We start from the raw sequence: 19,398 nt of genomic DNA, 5'->3' as shown, positions 1-19,398 counted from the left end.
TTACGTGGAAGGGGGTGTGTTGGTCTGGCCTCTATAAAACCTTGTGGGTGGTGCAAGGATGAAATGTTAAACCACTCCGCTGTTGGCCTCGTCAAACATTTATGGGTTGCAAAAAAAGAACCAAGAGCATAACACATCAGTACCAGGTGTAGTTGTGTCTCTCTTTCTATGATGAAAGTTTGTAAAATGTAACTGTGGGGAAGCCTTTGCAATACAGCACAAGGGCATGTGTTTATTAGCAAGTGTTTCCAATACATTCTCTTATTTGTGGCGGCCCATTACAAGTAGATTCATCACTACCTGTTCCCTCTTAGTCATTACCACATAACGCACTTGGTCTGCCAGAGAATAAGACAACGAAGCAGGAGGGATCAGTGTTGCCAACTTAGCAAGTTCTCGCGCCGCTCTTGATAATCTAAGAAACTATTTTCAATTTTCCTGAAGGAACTCTCCTGAAGGAATCAAAGTACCATCTATTGACAAATCTAATGTAGACCTTTGGAGAGTGTGACATGAAATCTCGAGTACTGTTGTGGCCTCCTCCCCCATCTAAAAAGCATTCTGTGAGACAACAATAAAAAGACAAAACCAGACGGAATTTAATTTGTGCTCAGGGTTTCCCCTATATGTAATTGATTGTGGCACCACGCCACGGAAAAATAAAGACCACCACACCTTAAAAATGTGGGTTTTTTTGAACGTGGAAACCAATTAAAGTAATATAATGTATAAACGGACCTGTATAGCCTAATTGTGCACTATTGACTACTGATGCAATGAAAATTCAGCCACCAAAATAAGACTGATCACCAAAACAGGATATTGGGATGACGTAAGCAATACGCACAAGATTGTCCAGAGTGAAGGCAGGATGTTTGCGACGAGGGGGTACTTTAAAACATCCAAGAAATACCCACGGACAGCGATCTACAAAATGTGCGATTAGCAAATAGTAAGAGAACAGTGGTGGCTTTTAAAGGAGAACAAATCTGGCGCCGCAGCACAAAGCAAGTGTGATGTCAGGCTTGCTGCAGCTCTCGCTGTTTGTCGCGGGCATCGAGCGACAGAAGTAAAGAGTCTCCAAAAACGAGTACAACCTCCAATAACACCAGATAAAGATGTTAAATTTGCTGCTAATTGCTTTTGACAAAGAAAGTCACAGGAAACTTTAAAAATAAATCTTAAAATATATTGTAGAATAAGCAGCAACAATCGAAAAATAGAGCAAAACGATATATAAAAATAAGTTAATACAAATGAACACAGATTTGTTTTTAAATGGATGTGTAACTTGTTTTTGGCCTTTTTAAAGAAAATTATCCTTTAAAATCATCGAATATTATGCAAATAATGACAATATTGGCAATTTTGTACAATAGTTCTAAATAGGGTGTGCGTAAAAAAAAAAAAAATTCTCATCGAATAGCGATTCTTATTTATGCTGATTCTAAAATCAATTCCATCCGTTTTCTACCGCTTGTCCCTTTCAGGGTCGCGGGGGGTGTGCTGGAGCCTATCTCAGCTGCATTCGGGCGGAAGGCGGCGTACACCCTGGGCGAGTCGCTACCTCATCACAGGGCCAACACGATTCAAGATTATCAAATAGTTTTTTTTAAGAATCAATCTGTAAAAATGTGCCTTTAGGCCATGTGTATTTGTTAATACATCCGCAACCAAAAATGTAGATATGTGACCTGTTGTGAAAAGGTTTTCTTATAATTACAGTTGTGATCAAAATTATTCAACCCCCACACAATTTTGGTGTTTTAGCAAGTTGGACATTTATTCCGTATTTTGTTTATAGTCGTATCAAATAAAGAATGTGTCAAATAGACAAATGCAACTTAAATTGTAACACTGTATTATACAAAATACCAAAAAATGACATTTTCCTTATCTCATTGACAAAATGATTCAACAGCCTAGTTACATGCATCTTTAGTACTTAGTAGAACACCCTTTGGCAGTAATGACATCCTTCAAACGTGATACATAACTGGACACAAGCTTCTTGCAACCATCTACAGGTATTTTAGACCATTCCTCTTGGGCAAAGGCCTACAGTTCATTCATATTCTTGGGCTTGCGTGCTGCAACTGCTTTCTTCAAGTCCCACCACAAGTTTTCTATAGGATTTAGGTCTGGCGACTGTGAAGGCCACTCCAGTCTTCCAGCCCTTTTTCTGCAACCACTCTGATGTTGATTTGGAGGTATGCTTGGGATCGTTGTCCTGTTGGAAGGTCCAACGTCTCCCAAGCCTCAGCTTCGTCATTGACTTCATGACATTTGCAGCTAATATATCCTGCTAGGAAATAGAATTCATAATGCCTTGAACGCGCTGGAGATTCCCGGTACCTGAGGCAGAGAAACAGCCCCAAAGCATGATTGACCCCCACCATGCTTAACAGTAGGCAGGGTGTTCTTCTCTTTGTAAGCTTCATTTTTTTCTCCTCCAAACATAACGTTGATTCATAGGCCCAAAGAGTTCCAGTTTTGTCTCATTACTCCATAGAACAGTTTTCCAAAACCTTTGGGGTTTGTCCAGATGATTTTTGGCATACTGGAGTCTTTTTTCTCTTGTGCCTGGTAGTCAGAAGTGGGGTGCGCCTGGGAGTTCTGGCATGGAGGCCTTCATCTCGTAGTGCGCGCCTTATTGTCTGGGACGAAACCTGCGTTCCCCCCTCTGCAATGTCCTGTTGTAGTTCCTCAGCTGTTACCCGGGGGTTTTTCACCACTGTACACACACAGCATCCTCTTTCTACCACGCCCAGGTAGTGTTTCCACTGTGCCTTTAGCTTTAAACTTGCAAATTATGCTCCCAACTGTGTCTCTCGGAATGTGTAATGTCATTGCTATTTTCTTATATTCATATCCTTTCTTATGAAGAGAAATTACCTCCTCTCTTGACTTTTTTGACCACTCCCTGGACTTCACCATGTTGCAAACACACCATTGACCATCTACAAGAAGCTGAACGTCACAGTCTTTTTCAATCAGTTTAATTGTTGCTCGTTATGGTTCTAATAACATCTACAGGTGTTTTTAACACCTGATTGAAAAGACCTTATTCAAATTCTGTTCTTAAGAGTTATGATCTTCAAGAGGTTAAATAATTTTGTCAATGAGATATTAAGAAAAATTTCCTTTTTTGGTATTTTGTAAAATACAGTGTTACAATTTAAGTTGCATTTGTCTATTTGACACATCCTTATTTGATATGACTATAAACAAAATACGGAATAAATGTCCAACTTGCTAAAACACCAAAATTGTGTGGGGGTTGAATAATTTTGATCACAACTGTATACCAATAATACATTACGAGAAGCGGTTTGAATCAGAAATCTTGTTGAAATAGAGAATCATTCTGAAGTCCATCCATTCATTTTTTTACCGCTTGTGCCTTTCGGGATTGCAGGGGGTCTAGAGCTTATCTCAGCTGCATTCAGGCGAAAGGCGGGGTACACCCTAGACAAGTCGTCACCTCATGTAATCATCAAATCGAACCGTTGGGTGCCCAAACACTCCCACTTCTAGGACTATTATGCAAACATCCCAACCCAAACAAACAGATTGCACTTCTGTAAGAGTAGAACATGCCCTAGAGTAGCATTAAACTACATTTGCACCGCCATCATGCAGGCCGTTAAACGAAACCTCAGCATACGTCACCAGGGTACAAAGGATTAAATGGTCCGCGTTCTGCTGAAAGGCGCCAATCAACAACAAATGGCGAGCGTGTTGGCATGCTGACGTCAAGCTAAAAGCAGCACTTAAAGCTGACAGTGTGATACGTTCAAGTCTGTTAGCCTCTTGTAGATAAATGCTCGCCTGGAGTGAAACAGAGGCCATCAAAGCATTGATGAACGCTGGAACGCAGTTGGGATGTTTGGCTGATGTGACGGAAAATCTTACAGCGACTCAGAACCAGAGCCTTACAGAAAATCCAGCAAAGGGATTCGTTTAGCCACGGTCAAGGAGGTTAGATAATAACATCTCTGGTACTGTTTGCATGCATATGTAGAAGTGGTTACATAAGACCAGATGTAGGCCAGCCGATGCCTTTTTGCTGACTTGGCAACAACTCTCACAGCCAACACGAGCGTTGGATGACATGCCAACACAACAGACCCTAAAACTATCTTTTTTCGTCTCTGGCAGTCTACATATTTATTATTCACCATTTGAACACGGATATCAGAGCGCCATTCTGCAGCCACAGTGAAAGCACTGTGCCTACTAGACTCATGACCCAGGCACACAACACTGATGGCTCACTGCCCGCGGACACACAACCAACACCATGCCTAAAAATATCAATACTGACAACAAACGCTATGTTGTTTGTGGTTGTCAGTTTGCGGCGTCTTGTGCTGACAAAATACTCACATCAATGACTTAAGTTTGTACTACGACTAGGCAATAAAACAATATCAATATGTATTACTATAGACACACAATCGATAGATAATAAATGCAATCGATCAAACGTTCTATATTTTTTTCTTCTCCGTCGGGAAGAGCAAAGTTGGTTGCATGAACAAGAGGCACTCGCTCTCTGGTAACAGAACAACACAGGAAGTAATCACTGATCGGTGGGCATTACCTTCTAACCTCCAATCAGGTAACAGTGTCAACTATTAGGTTTGGTTACGCCGTCTTGTCTTGCGGTTGATTCTTTGCATGGCTTGAGAAAAACGAAAAAATGAGTTCTGCAGAGAGCAAAAAAAATTGTGGATGAACAGGAAAGGTCCCCTCAACAGTATGTCACTTTTTTGGAGTTGTGCAGACCAATGTGGTTTGTAAATGATGCAAGTCACTTGTCCTCACCAAGATCCTTAATTCCACACCATCTTAGCCTAAACCTGCAGAAAATAGTTGTCAGGGTGATCCAAGTTTGCATTTTCACACTTTGCGCCATTGTGTTACACTATATTAACATTACTTATATATTCCTAAATGCTGCACCTTCATTTAAAGAGGTTATTGTTAAGTGTTTAATGTGAATTTACAATTTAGTTTACATTGATTGTTTTCTATGGTTGTGTTGACATTTCCTTTCCTTCTTGATGGCTGAGGGGATTATAATTAAGTTAAGTTAAAGTACCAATGATTGTCACACACACACAAAAGGTGTGGTGAAATTTGTCCTCTGCATTTGAGCCATCCCCTTGTTCACCCCGTGGGAGGTGAGGGGAGCAGTGGGCAGCAGCGGTGCCACGCCCGGGAATCATTTTTGGTGATTTAACCCCCAATTCCAACCCTCTAATCAGAAAAGGGTTACATTTAAAATAAAAAAAATTACATTTCATATATTTTTTTCTTGTTCCTTATTTGACAAGTTATTATTTTAATGGCTGAATTCATGCGGACCAACAAAGATCCAAGCATCAAGGAAATATATGACCTAATGCTGTTGCTAGCCCAGTGATATATTTGCATAACTGCACAGTACTTTGGAAACCGGATGTTTTTCTTTGTTTTTACAGTGAATGACAGGACAGTACACGAATGGTAATTATGTAAAACAAAATGCAATGGGAAAATGCTAAATAAAGAAGCAGCAATCACATTAACTCTGCTAAACAAATGCTATGAAATAAAAAAATGCAGCAAATGCCAAAAACACACACAAAACCCACCAAAAACTTGGTGAGCGGCTGCATCGCTACTGAGCTGGTGAAAATTACTCTAGACTATAAATGCTGCCTTTTACCTGGATAGTAGAAAGATGTGGCCATAAACCGAGGAGATGGTCAACTTTGACATTCAACTTGTGAGAAAGACACTCGTTTGCGGAGACTTTTAGTTTTCCTCCTGGTGGATTTTCTTTGATTCTTCCTCTGAACGAGAAGATGTGAACATACTATCAATTGTCATCCCAGTAAGTGGAAACATTGTACAGTAAAGTGTTTATTATGTTGGCAGTTTGTATTTCTTGTTTAGCACTTAGCAATACTGCTACATGATGCTTAGTGTTTCATTAAAGCTGGTTCTGCTTAGCACACAGCTTCTAAAACTTGTAGTTTGTCAATATATTCAGGTTCAAAAAATAAGATTTGGATTATTGTTTATTGCGTAGTAATCAATGTTGCCTATCATGAAGTCCGCCATGGTTAGTAGTATTGTTTTTGAAGAGAATAGCGAATGTTGTGATGAGTCCGTAAAATCAATAAGCCTTCATCCATCCATTTCTAACGATTGTCCCTTTTGCATTAGGGTACACCTTGGACAAGTCGCCTACTGATCGCAGGGCCAACACAGATAGACAACATTCAAACCCACATTCACACACTCAGGCCAATTTAGTGTTGCCAATCAACCTATCCCCAGGTGCATGTCTTTGGGAGGTGGGAGGAAGCCAGTACCCAGGGGGAACCCACGCAGTCACAGGGAAAACATGCAAACTCCACTTAGAAAGATCCCGAGCCCAGGATCAAACCCATGTATATAAAATGTCGATGGATTTATAAGCGGAATAATGCGACTGCCGGGCTTCACGGTGGCAGAGGGGTTAGTGCGTCTGCCTCACAATACGGGCTTCACGGTGGCAGAGGGGTTAGTGCGTCTGCCTCACAATACGAAGGTCCTGCAGTCCTGGGTTCAAATCCAGGCTCGGGATCTTTCTGTGTGGAGTTTGCATGTTCTCCCCGTGAATGCGTGGGTTCCCTCCGGGTACTCCGGCTTCCTCCCACTTCCAAAGACATGCACCTGGGGATAGGTTGATTGGCAACACTAAATTGGCCCTAGTGTGTGAATGTGAGTGTGAATGTTGTCTGTCTATCTGTGTTGGCCCTGCGATGAGGTGGCGACTTGTCCAGGGTGTACCCCGCCTTCCGCCCGATTGTAGCTGAGATAGGCGCCAGCGCCCCCCGCGACCCCGACAGGGAATAAGCGGCAGAAAATGGATGGATGGATGGATGGATGCGACTGCCATGAGGCCCTTTTCCACAAAATGTTGAGGAAGTTTTGGTTCCTGGAACCTCTGGTTCCTCTAGAAGTGTGTGGTTTACGTTTCAAACAGCAATATTCAATGACAACTTTAAAACAAATGTGTACATGAATTGATTAACGTGGACCCCGACTTAAACAAGTTGAAAAACTTATTCGGGTGTTACCATTTAGTGGTCAATTGTACAGAATATGTACTGTACTGTGCAATCTACTGATAAAAGTATCAATCAATCAAACATCAGTGGTGAGGGTAAAACTGTGGAATTCTCTTTACAATGAGATAAAAGATTGTAAAAATATATTCCAATTAAAAAATATATATAAAGATAGAACAATAAGATCATATGGACAGCCATAAGTGTTTACATCTTGCTTTTTACTTATTTTTTTTGTCTGGCTTTGTATTTGCTTTGTATCATTCCATGAGGTGTAGATTATTATTATTTTCTCTGTTTGGTTTATACTTTATGAAGTTTTGCACTTGTTGTGTTTTTCTTGTGTTTTATGATTGTTTCATTACATTTGGATGTATTTGTTGGTTTAAATGATATCCATGAAGTAAGACTATGTATTATGTCAAAGGGGGCAGTAAGATTTTTCTTCATCCTGATCCTTCTGAGGCATTGTTGTGTGAATTTAAAATTGTATAATCGAGGTATAATTGTCTATCGATCAAAGATGCACATTAATGAAGGAGATAAATAAAAATTTAATGGATGAAAAAATTATTCTAATAACTTATATGCATACCATGATTAGCATGTTTATACAGTTCTCAAAACATCTACGGTGGCTGACAGGGTTGATTGAGTCTTAAAGAGCCGCACACAGAAATTAATCAGAAAATCACAAAAAAATAAAATAAATCAAATGAAAGCGGAAGATGCCGTACGATGCTCTGTATTCTCAGAAGTGATGACAAACATTTTTTGTAAATTTGCTGGTTATGTTTGACTTTTAGCTTCAAAGATGACACATATTGTCTTTAGCCTTACTGGCTCATGAAGTTTCAAAAGACCAGAATTAATAAATAATATGTTAGTGTGTTCTAAGTCAGTGTTTTTCAACCAGTGTGCCGTGAGATACAGTCTGGTGTGCCGTAGGAGATGAGCTAATTTCACCTATATGTATTAAAAATATTTTTTTGCAAACCAGTAATTATAGTCTGCAAATGATATGTTGTTGTTGAGTGTTGGTGCTGTCTAGAGCTCGGCAGAGTAACCGTGTAATACTCTTCCATATCAGTAGGTGGCAGCCGGTAGCTATTTGCTTTGTAGATGTGGGAAACAGCTGGAGGCAGTGTAAAAGTAAAAAAGGTGTGTAATGCTTAAACCAAAAATAAACAAAAGGTGAGTGCCCCTTGGAAAAGTCATTAAAGCTGAGGGAAGGCTATGCAGAACGAAACTACAAATGAACTGGCTACAATGTAAACAAAAACAGAATGTGGCGCAAAGGCAATGTACATCCGAACATGACATGACAATCAACAATGGCCCCACAAAAAATAACATCTGAAATATTCTTGATTGCTAAAACAAAGTAGATCCGGGAATTGTCGCTCAAATGAAGACATGAAACGGCTACAGAAAAATACCAAAATAGTAGAAAAAGCCACCAAAATAGGAGCGCAAGACAAGAACTAAAACACTACACACAGGAAAGCAGCAAAAAAAAGTCAAAATAAGTCAGGGCGTGATCGGACAGGTGGTGGGTGACAATACATCTACTTTGAGACAAGAGCTATGGTGATGCATGCTTAATATGGTTTAAAGTCATACCCGACAACGACTTTTTACTGTCAACAGTTTCATTTTTGAATCATTTCTGCTGGCAGTGTGCCTCTGCATTTTTCAGCGCAAAAAATGTACCTTGGCTCAAAAAAGGTTGAAAAACACTGTTCTAAGTAATGTACTTTGTGAATAATCCTTATAGCTCTTTTCTGTAGTTGATATAATGCCTTTATTTTACTCTTGTATGTGTTCCCCCACACTTCCACACAGTAGCTTATATATGGCAATATATGTGCGCAATACAATATACGCATTGCCCAATAATCTAACACAGGGGTGTCAAATGTACGGCCCGGATCAGTCCCGCGAACAGGTTTTATCCGGCCCGCGGGATGAGTTTGCTAGGACCCTATTGTATTTCTAAGGTTTTATTATTATTATTATTCCGCCGCCTCTTTGAGCTGTAATTTGACCCCCTTAACATGCTTCAAAACTCACCAAATTTTACACACACATCAGGACTGGCGAAAATTGCCATCTAATAAAAAAACAAACCCCAAAACTCAAAATTGCACTCTAGTGCCCCCTAGGAAAAAACACTGACAAAACTGCTTGTAACTTTCGTTAGGAATGTCGTAGAGACATGAAACAAAAGTATACAAATTAACCTGAAATTTTTGAATGAAAGAGACAGCTCTTCTACATGTGTTTACTGGATGTTGCAATAGCAATTCTTTGTATCTCTGATGATGGTACATATGTACAAAATAAACCACATGATGTTAGTACATCAATCAAGGAAAATGATCAAACTACATACATGGCATACTGTAACTAGATATTTATATTTTTTTATCTTGATTGAAAATGAACACCATTGAGTTGACTGATGAATATTATCACATCATTCATTAAGAAAATATAAATAACGACAAATAAAGATAGAATACTATTAACCGCAACATGTAAGTGTAAAAAAACAACATTATGATTCGTCCATTTACAGAATGTGCTTCTTCTATTTTTAAACACAAAAAAACAATCTGAAGGTGTCTTTATTCTTAAGTTATCGTGCAGGGATTTTACCAGTCCGGCCCACTTGGGAGTAGATGTGGCCCCCTATCTAAAATGAGTTTGACACCCCTGATCTAAAACATATTTTACCTTGTTTAATATAAAAATACTCTTAGACATCTTTTTCCGTACATGTGCAATATGAGATTCCCATGTCAGACCATCATCCAGCATCACTCCTAAAAACCCTTTCAATATCAATTCCATCTAAAAAAACATAAAACAGATCAAAAAGTTAGCTCATACTCTGCCTACAAACAAACCATAACGCGAGTCATCGTCATAAAACACATAAAATAACACAGATGACGAAATATTGACTTTCACAAATGCAAATTTGAAACAATTTAAACATGGAAACATTCAATGTGCTCGACATTAACCGGAAGTCATGTTACCTAATATTTACAAATACTCAATATATTGAGTGTTTGTAAATATTAGCAATTATAATTCCTTGCATTGTGATTCAACGGTCGTTGCTCGGCCTGAAATTAATATTTAGCGACATAAGAAGGTAAATATTTTTCCAGGTAAAGAGTGAAGACGAAGCTAAAGAGAGCTACAATTAGCATGAAAAGATGAGGCTTCCCTACCTTTGCTCTGTTTTCAACATGACAGCCTTTTCACGTCCTTGGGAAACGTTTTTAACAAAAAAGACGCTCAGGAAAGTTCACCATCCGGCAGGAAGAACGAAATCCTCGAAGCAGAGTCTGTGGCTGTTCGTTTATTTTTGCCTTTTTTTAAAACAGGTACAAAGTTGGCTGTGATCATCGCTCGACTGCCGCTGGGGATCTGCTGGGCTGAGTGGCAAGAGCCGCTATTTAAATGGCAGGAGCCGCCGCAATGCCTTGTGGGTAGTATATCCGCCCCACGCACGAAACTGCAAATACTGGTTGTATTGACTTACATAATAATTTAGAATATATATATCCATCAATTTTATACTGCTTGTCCCTTCGTAATATATATATATATATACATATATATATATATATATATATATATATATATATATATATATTAGATTATCCAGAGAATAGTGCTCGATACCGTGGTAGAGCGCAATATGTATGTGTGGGAAAGGTTCCCTCAATCATCAGATTTTTTTTGGATTTTTTTTCCTGATGATTGAGGGAACCCCTCATGAAACAGTTCTGTAGAGATGAAGTAGTCTTGTGACTTTTCCCACACATACATACATATATATATATATATATATATATATATATATATATATATATATATATATATATATATATATACATATATATATATATGTATATATATATATATATATATATATAGTCACAGATGACCATGATAATTTACGCTCTTGAGTCAGACACTTATTTCGATTTGATGTTTAATTTTTTATTTTTTTTTATTTTGTAATGGTGCTTTAATTATTATTAATATTTTATTTTTATTTTATTTTTTTAAATAGTTTTGTCATCCTATTTTACTCAATTATTTGTAATATCTTTTCAGTTTTGATGAATGTTGTAATTATACAATGTACTTGTTTAATTATAATTTTCCCATTTTAACTTGATGTTTTGTTGATACGGTATATTCAGGTTTGTTGACAACGCCTAGCATGACTGTACAATCCAATTCTTGAGTGACAGTCCCTGTTGCACTTTGCACAAATATGTGTAGAGACTTCGTCCCGCTCCTGCTGTGTAATGGTATTTGCAGTACATTTCCTCTTGTCGCTCTTCTCCTCTGCGAGCTGGCCTCTCCTCAAATCAGCCTCTGCAATACCCCGTCCAACCGCTCTCTCTCTCTATATGTCATTGAGCAAGACGCTTTCCCCTTGCTCCTGATGGGTCCTAGTTAGCGCCTTGCATGGCAGCTCCTGCCATCAGTGTGTGAATGGGTGAATGTGGAAATAGTGTCTAAGCGCTTTGAGTTCCTTAAAAAGGTAGAAAAGTGTTATACAAGTACCATTTGTTGATAAATGGCTTTGGCTTTGCATAGTAGAGTTTTAACTTGCGCTTACAGATGTAGTGACCAACTGTAGTTACTGACAGGGGTTTTCTGAAGTGTTCCTGAGCTCATGTGGTGATATCCTTTACACTCTGCTGTCGCTTTTTGATGCAGTACCACCTGAGGGATCATAGGTCCATTATATTATTGCTTACGTGCAGTGATTTCTCCAGATTCTCTGAACCTTTTTATATTGCGTACCGTAGAGGGTGAAATCCCTAAAACTGTTCGATAATTTGCTCACGCATTTGTTCACAAAGTGGTGACCCTCGCCTAATCCTTTTTTGTGAATGACTGAGCATTTCATGAAAGCTGATTTCATACCCAATCATCAATCAATCAATCAATGTTTACTTATATAGCCCTAAATCACTAGTGTCTCAAAGGGCTGCACAAACCACAACACAAACCACCACGACATCATCAGTGGGCCCACATAAGGGCAAGGAAAACTCACACCCAGTGGGACGTCGGTGACAATGATGACTATGAGAACCTTGGAGAGGACGAAAGCAATGGATGTCGAGCGTGTCTAACATGATACTGTGAAAGTTCAATCCACAGTGGAACCAACACAGCCGCGAGAGTCCAGTCCAAAGTGGATCCAACACAGCAGAGGGAGTCCCGTTCACAGCGGAGCCAGCAGGAAACCATCCCAAGCGGCGCAGGGATGTCCCAGCCGATACACAGGCGAGCGGTCCATCATGGGTCCCAACTCTGGACGAGCAGTTCATCCTGGGTCCCGACTCTGGACAGCCAGTACATCAGCCATTGCCACCGGATCGGACCGGACCCCCTCCACACGGGAGAGTGGGACATAGGAGAAAAAGAAAAGAAACGGCAGATCAACTGGTCCAAAAAGGGAGTCTATCATGGCACCCACCTGTTCCCAAATACTCTGTTCACCTGTGGGGTGTTCCAAATAAGTGTTTGATGAGCATTCCTCAACTTTCTCAGTCTTTTTTGCCACTAGTGATTTAGGGCTATATAAGTAAACATTGATTGATTGATTGACTTGTGACAACTTTTTTGAAACATGTTGCAGGCATCAAATTCCAAATGAGCTAATATTTGCAAAAACTAACAACGTTTTCTAGTTTAAGTGTTAAATATCTTGTCTTTGCAGTCTATTCAACTGAATATAGGTTGAAATAGCGAATTATTGTATTCTGTTTTTATTTACCATTTACACAACGTGCCAACTTCATTGTTTTCGGGTTTTTGAATGAATGAATGAATGAATGAATGAATTGTTTATTTTGAGCCATGCAAACAAAACAAAAGAATGACATAAAATACAAAATAAATATATAAATACATTATTTTTACACCTACATTGAAAACATTACATGTGACTAATCTTTTGTAGATGTCAAGATTGGCTCAAAAGGGAGTGGGAAGAAGTAAACTTATTAGGTCCCACTCCCATACATATACAATATATATATATACAATAATATATATAAAATAATTCAGTTCAGTGGTTGCTGCGTAGATGCTATATATTATCTATATATAATACATTTAAATTCACACACACTTACATATATACATATGTACACACACATATATACACACACATATATACAATTTATATATATATATATAAATATATATATATATACACACACATATATATATATATATATATATATATACACATACATACATACACATACACACATAATCACATACATACACAAATGCATATACCCGAAATTTAATTTGGCCCTTGAGGCAATATCAAATTAGAATAAAAGCTGGCCAGCCGCTGCAACACCGCCTTCACCGCTAATACTCTTACTTGCCAACCCTCCCGATGGTCAACAGCCATACAGGTCAAACTGAGGGTGGCCGTATAAACAACTTTAACACTGTTACAAATATGCGCCACAGTGTGAACCCACACCAAACAAGAATGACAAACACATTTCGGGAGAAAATCTGCACCGTAACACAACATAAACACAACAGAAAAAATACCCAGAATCCTTTGCAGCACTTACTTTTCCTGGAAGCTACAATATACAACCCTTGCTATCACCAAACCCCGTCCACCTCAACCCCGCCGCCGACAATAGGCATTCAATTTATATTTAAATTTGAATATGCCATTGATATTTTTTGATTATTATTATTATTTGAAACTCGATTGTGCATGTCACTATAAAGTTATATAAGCCTTGCTTGTTCAATATTTAATGCAAAACTTGTTTGGGTCCCTATTAAAAGGTTCATTTGTTCAACTTCGGCCCGCGACTTTGTTCGGTTTTAAATTTTGGCCCACTCTGTATTGGAGTCTGACACCCCTGATTTGCGGTGATACCAAAGATATGACTAATTTTACTCGGAAGCATCGACGTCCTCGTTAGTATAGTGGACAGTATCTCCGCCTGTCACGCGAAAGACCGGGGTTCGATTCCCCGACGGGGAGTTCTTTTCTGACCGTCTTACATACACAGAATAAATAATAAAAGATCATTTGTTAAGTTGTATTTCTTAAGGCAAAATTATAAGAAAAAACACGTACTATAAACATGTTTGAAAGAAACATGTGTCCTATTTACATATTCATTAGTTACATCACATCCTCGTTAGTATAGTGGACAGTATCTCCGCCTGTCACGCGGAAGACCGGGGTTCGATTCCCTGACGGGGAGATTTTTTCTGAACGTCTTACATACACAGAATAAATAATAAAAGATGATTTGTTAATTTGTATTCTTTAAGGCAAAATTATAAGAAAAAACACGGACTATGAATATGTTTAAAAGAAACATGTGTCCTATTTACATATTCATAAAGTTCATCATGTCCTCGTTAGTATAGTGGACAGTATCTCCACCTATCACGCGGAAGACCGGGGTTCCATTCCCCGACGGGGACTTCTTTTCTGACCGTCTTACATAAACAGAGTAATTAATAAAAGATCATTTGTTAAGATGGATTTTTTAAGGCAAAATTATAAGAAAAAACACAGATTATAAATATGTGTAAAAGAAACATGTGTCCTATTTACATATTTATATATGTCATCATGTCCTCGTTAGTATAGTGGACAGTATCTCCGCCTGTCACACGGAAAAACGGGGTTCGATTCCCCGACGAGGAGTTCTTCTCTGACCGTCTTACATCCATCCATTATCTACCGCTTATTCCCTTTCGGGGTCGCGGGGGGCGCTGGCGCATATCTCAGCTACAATCGGGCGGAAGGCGGGGTACACCCTGGACAAGTCGCCACCTCATTGCAGGGCCAACACAGATAGACCGACCACATTCACACTCACATTCACACATTAGGGCCAATTTAGTGTTGCCAATCAACCTATCCCCAAGTGCATGTCTTTGGAGGTGGGAGGAAGCCGGAGTACCCGGAGGGAACCCACGCAGTCACGGGGAGGACATGCAAACTCCACACAGAAAGATCCTCAGCCTGGAGTTGAACCCGTCTTACATACACGGAATAAATAATAAAAGATCATTTGTTAAATTGTAGTTCTTAAGGCAAAATTATAAGAAAAAACACAGACTATAAATATGTTTAAAAGAAACATGTGTCCTATTTACATATTCATAAAGTTCATCATGTCCTCGTTAGTATAGTGGACAGTATCTCCGCCTGTCACGCGGAAGACCGGGGTTCGATTCCCCGACGGGGAGGTCTTTTCTGACCGTCTTACATAAACAGAATAATTAATAAAAGATAATTTGTTAAACTGGATTTTTTAAGGCAAAATTATAAGAAAAAACACAGATTATAAATATGTGTAAAAGAAACATGTGTCCTATTTACATATTTATATATGTCATCATGTCCTCGTTAGTATAGTGGACAGTATCTCCGCCTGTCACGCGGAAGACCGGGGTTTGATTCCCCGACGGGGAGTTCTTTTCTGACCGTCTTACATACACAGAATAAATAATAAAAGATCATTTGTTAAATTGTATTTCGTAAGGCAAAATTATAAGAAAAAACACACACTATAAATATGTTTAAAAGAAACATGTGTCCTATTTACATACTCATAAAGTTCATCATGTCCTCGTTAGTATAGTGGACAGTATCTCCGCCTGTCACGCGGAAGACCGGGGTTCGATTCCCCGACGGGGAGTCTTTTTATTTCCGTCGTACCTGTACAACCTTCAGGTTGTACAGGTACGACCATATAATCTCACTAAAACACTAGTAACACAATAAGCAGATAAGGGTTTTTCCAGATTTATCCTAGTATATTTGTTTAATAACATCTGAATCGCTCCCCACTGTATATATTTTTTTCCCCAGTCCTTCACTCTCACATTCCTCATCCACGAATCTTTCATCCTCGCTCAAATTAATGGAAACATCGTTTCTTTCTCGGTCCGAATCGCTCTCGCCGCTGGTGGCCATGATTGTAAACAATGTTCAGAGGTGAGGAGTTCCACAACCCATGACGTCACACCAGGGGCGTCACTAGACCTAATACTGTACTGGGGCACACCTGGGGCACAAATAATTCATGTGAGGGTGCAAAGCGTGCAAGCAAAAACATTTTTAGCACTTATTTATCATAAAAAATACATAAATAGTGCTTTAAACTATGAAATCATATCAGATTATGTTGTATGGATCTTTGATTAACCACCTGAAATTAACTAATGCATTTGGCCTACTTGTGCACTTTTTTACTCCAGACTTCTAAACTGCTACTGGTAAAAGCAAAAAGGAAGAGCAATGAATCTTTTTGAAATATATATTGCAGTAATCATCTGCAAATATAACATCTACAAAAGTAAAACAAAAAATAAAGCACTCCTACATCTCTGGGTTTTTTATATTATTTAATTTCCAAAGATGGCAATGTGGCTAATCCTATTTCAGATACACAAAACTATAAAATATACACAAAACAATAAAGCCACAGTAGTAGAATAAATGAACAACTGTTGTGTGTCTGTTCAGGGAATCATTTTCTGAGAAGTAAACTGTAACGTCTCCTTTTCATTTTTGCAAAGTGGTCAATCACTCTGGACTGACATGGAAATATTACAGTAACTGTTATACAGTTGACCAGTGGTTCCCAACTGCTGGGTCGTGACATAAAAGTGGATTGTGTGTCATTTTCAGTGAGTCGCAGTCAGATGTGTGCATGGAAAAAAAAAGTTTAGGGAGAAAAAAAAAAAATTGTGGCAACAAAACCAGATATTTTTTGCCATTTTTCTAGTGACTATTAGTGAGTATTTTAGCAAAAGGCAAACCGACTAACAAGTTGGAGGAGGAGTCAGGACAGACATGGAAATATATTTTTTTTTAATCTAAATGGGGCAAAAAAAACCGATATTTTCAGCCATCTTTCTGAAAACAAATATAGAAATGTTAATATTTTTTCTGGAAACAAAACCAGATGCTTTAGCTGTAGCCATTTTTCTGGTGACAAAACAAGATTATTTTAGTCAAAATCACACCGATTAACAAGACAAGTCTACTGTGCTATTTTTCTGTGAAATAAACTTGAATGATTTAAACATTTGGCTCACGAATTGATGATATGGAAAAATGTTTTTCTTCCTGAAGATAAACCATTTGAGAAGCACTCAACTCACACATGCTGACTCCAAATCATCATTGATGCAGAACCAGCAGACAATAACCAACATGATGTTTCATGTTCATTGGAAATTCCCCCGACAGCTTGTACAGCAAATGAATATGTTTGTCTTGATACAAGGAATAAAGTTAGCTAACTTAGCATCAACTTAAGACAATGATGTTGCCTAGCTAGCTAGGACTTCACTTACATCTCTCATTCCTGCTGCTTCTCTGCTGCGGGCGAATAACTTTCTGATATCCATCCAGGAGTTACAGTTTGAGTCAAATCAAAATCAAAATATTGTAATTAACAAATTGTTGTTGGCTAACGTTACCTACCTCACGCAGTGGTTCTCATCCTCTCTGTCTCTCTCTCTCTCTCTCTCTCGCTCTCTCTCTCTCTCTCTCTCTCTCTCTCTCAACCGAAGTCTCGATCCACATGTGAATAAATTACCATATTAATTAGCCATGTGCTCATTGTTAATGGAGTGAATACAGTAGCAATCAATTACCATACTAAGTAGTATATGCGCTGTTGTTATGTATGAATGAATGAATGAATGAATGAATGGTTTATTTTGAGCCATGCAAACAAAACAAGAGAATGACATAAAATACAAAATAAATATATAAATACATTATTTTTACACCTACATTGAAAACATTACATGTGACTAATCTTTTGTAGATGTCAAGATTGGCTCAAAAGGGAGTAGGAAGAAGTAAACTTATTAGGTCCCACCCCTATACATATACAATATATATATACAATATATAATACAATGATATATATAATATAATTCAGTTCAGTGGTTGCTGCGTGGATGCTATATATTATCTATATATAATACATTTAAATTCACACACACTTACATATATACATATATACACACACATATATACAATTTATATATATATACATATGTACACACACATATATACAATTTATATATATATATATATATATACACATACATACATACACATACACACATAATCACATACATACACAAATGCATATACCCGAAATACACATGTGTCCATCATATACACACACACACACACACACACACACCTAATATAAATACTATAAATATAATAGTATATATAATATACACTTTTGTCTAAACATTATTAACAGTGTATGGTGCCTATGGGAACAAGCTTTCATTTTGACTGTGATATTAGTGGTTAAAAGTGGATCTGTGACTGTGGAGCTACTGCTCCTGATCAACAGGACCTGAGGACCACTCTTGCTATGTGTCCTATGCTGTGCATTAAAAGAGACGAGGGGAGCCCCCTGCCAGAGGAGTTATCCACGAACATAAGATCCCCCACTCGCCTGCCCTGTACTCCAGATAGTGTACCCAAATCCTTTTTCTTAGTTTCCATCGGCACCAATTCTTTAGTCAGAATTCATATTTGTTTTTACATTTGCAGAATATTAGTATTACTCAAACTGCATATAGGATTGTTTGCACACACACACACACACACACACACACACACACACACACACAATTCAATGTATTCCTCTTATTGATACTAATTCATATAGTTTAACTAGTTGGGTGATGTCATAAAAGTAATAATAATAATAATGATAATATCAACAATGACTAAACAATAATAATAACGATAATGATAACAATAATAATAACAATATGAACAATAGCAATGACAATAAATGATGACAATAATACATATAAAATAATGAAGATGATGATGACGATGATAATAACAACAACAACAATAATAATAATAATAATCATTATTAGCCAGTGATGGAGTTTAACACTTAGGCATCCATGTTCACATTCATATACATTGCCCATACCATTTTTTTGTATCTTGTTTTGAACTGATGGACATTTGGACATTGCTTGAGCCCCACATCCAATCCATTCCAAAGTTTCGCTCCACGCACAGACACACACAAACTTTTCCTGGTAGTTCTTACTGTTGGAATAGTAAAGATACTACACCCCCTTAGATTATGAACTCCTTCTCTGTGTTTGAAATTTATTTGAATATTGGCAAGTAGAACCTTTTTGTTTGCTTTAAATAGTAATTGAGCTG

The 19,398-nt window shown here is 38.1% G+C and overlaps 4 non-coding genes across 4 annotated transcripts; all 4 read left to right on the top strand.

The window, feature by feature from the left end:
• The first annotated feature begins 14,338 nt into the window (after window positions 1-14,338).
• Window positions 14,339-14,410, top strand: trnad-guc (transfer RNA aspartic acid (anticodon GUC)). The gene has a single exon. It is a non-coding gene; the product is annotated as a tRNA-Asp (tRNA).
• Window positions 14,411-15,338: 928 nt separating this feature from the next.
• trnad-guc (transfer RNA aspartic acid (anticodon GUC)) lies at window positions 15,339-15,410 on the top strand. Its single transcript has one exon. It is a non-coding gene; the product is annotated as a tRNA-Asp (tRNA).
• Window positions 15,411-15,564: 154 nt separating this feature from the next.
• trnad-guc (transfer RNA aspartic acid (anticodon GUC)) lies at window positions 15,565-15,636 on the top strand. The gene has a single exon. It is a non-coding gene; the product is annotated as a tRNA-Asp (tRNA).
• A 154-nt stretch (window positions 15,637-15,790) lies between these two features.
• Window positions 15,791-15,862, top strand: trnad-guc (transfer RNA aspartic acid (anticodon GUC)). Its single transcript has one exon. It is a non-coding gene; the product is annotated as a tRNA-Asp (tRNA).
• The last annotated feature ends 3,536 nt before the right edge of the window (window positions 15,863-19,398 follow it).

The sequence above is a fragment of the Nerophis ophidion genome, linkage group LG03, assembly GCF_033978795.1.
Source record: "Nerophis ophidion isolate RoL-2023_Sa linkage group LG03, RoL_Noph_v1.0, whole genome shotgun sequence".
NCBI classification, from domain to species: Eukaryota; Metazoa; Chordata; class Actinopteri; order Syngnathiformes; family Syngnathidae; genus Nerophis; species Nerophis ophidion.
Note: the sequence above shows the minus strand (reverse complement) of the source record. Positions and strands in the feature narration are given on the sequence as shown.